Source organism: Pteropus medius, unplaced genomic scaffold (genome assembly GCF_902729225.1).
Source record: "Pteropus medius unplaced genomic scaffold, Ma_sr-lr_union100, whole genome shotgun sequence".
Taxonomy (NCBI): Eukaryota; Metazoa; Chordata; class Mammalia; order Chiroptera; family Pteropodidae; genus Pteropus; species Pteropus medius.
Window position 1 is genome coordinate 557,518 of NW_024351545.1, and position 1,358 is coordinate 558,875.

The 1,358-nt window shown below is 35.7% G+C and overlaps 1 pseudogene; it reads left to right on the forward strand.

The window, feature by feature from the left end:
- The first annotated feature begins 926 nt into the window (after positions 1-926).
- On the forward strand, positions 927-1,045 carry LOC120586954 (uncharacterized; annotated as a pseudogene).
- Positions 1,046-1,358: the final 313 nt, after the last annotated feature.

Sequence of the window (1,358 nt, forward strand, 5' to 3'; positions counted from 1 at the left end):
CCTTGGAAAGTCCAATGGAATCAGAGAATGTGGGACTGGAGAAGAGCATGCTTTTATTGGATTAATTTCTATAAGACTTCCTCTAAACTGCTAATAAAACTGTACTCTGGAGTAGATGTTTATATTATATTAATGGTATTATAAAAAGACAGCACTACAGAACTCCAAATATGGATGGGTGACTGCTGGCGAATGGGTGTGCATGGAAGATGGTCCCATCTTCTAGGGAACAAAACAGAGCAAATGACAGAAATTTGTATTTTGGCATTCTTTACCACTAGTGAAACTTTACCACTAGTGAAACTCCCACAACACAATCTAAGTCATAGCTAAGAAATTACAGCATACAAATATATGGGTGCCTGAGACCAATAATTCTTTTCAATTTAGTAGTATGTGTTCTGACTGTTTTCTATTATTACCTAGAAACAGCTCTCAGCCAAAATGTATGTTTAAAAAGCAAGCACTCTATAATATATAATATCTTTGTGCTATTCTATCATGCTGTATTTGGCTTTTTTAATGCTTAAAAGTTACAATTTTGGTAAGATTGAAATAATATGCTTACTAAAATTTGGACCTAATTTTTCAGACATTGAACATTTCAACTAGGCAATCTATGCCTCAAAGATTATATTTTCATTGGGAATTTTCTCTGAGAAAAAGAAATATATCTTCATAGCAATTTATAAAATTTCCCAGAGCTTAACACAAAGAATCTTAATTTTTTAACCTCTAGTGTCTGACCACCTAATAATAAAATCTTTTGATATAAATGAAGGGTCAGTATCAGTTAGATCCACTCTGAAACGAGTAATTCTTCATTCTAAATGAAGAACTGTACTGACAAGAGTCTTACAGATGCATATAGACTTTCAATTCAAGCAAAACATATCTGTGTAACTCACCGCAAAACTCAGGCCTTCATCTATGGCCATGCTACTGTGAACGAGCCTGATCCCGTCTGATCTCAGAAGCTAAGCAGGGTCGGGCCTGATTAGTACTTGGATGGGAGACCACCTAGGAAGACTAGGTGCTATAGGCCTAAAAAATAAGGGATTGTAAGCTGACAAGGTCTATGCAATATGTGAGGTCAACCAAGGGTTACCTCACCTAAAAAATAAAATAAGAAAATTTTTAAGTTAAAAAAATTAAAAAAAAAAAGAATCAGGCCTTCACAGAGCTTCTCCCATGTGGATTGCTTGCATCAATATTGACCTGATGGGGGTCTCAGAGGTCCCTGAGTTCCCAGTGACCTCGATCTCAATGGTAGAAACAGTCATAGTCTGGATCCTCTTGAGAGAAGTTTCCAAAATCCCTTAGTGGCAAATTTGGGGAATTAACTTATATCTTCATAA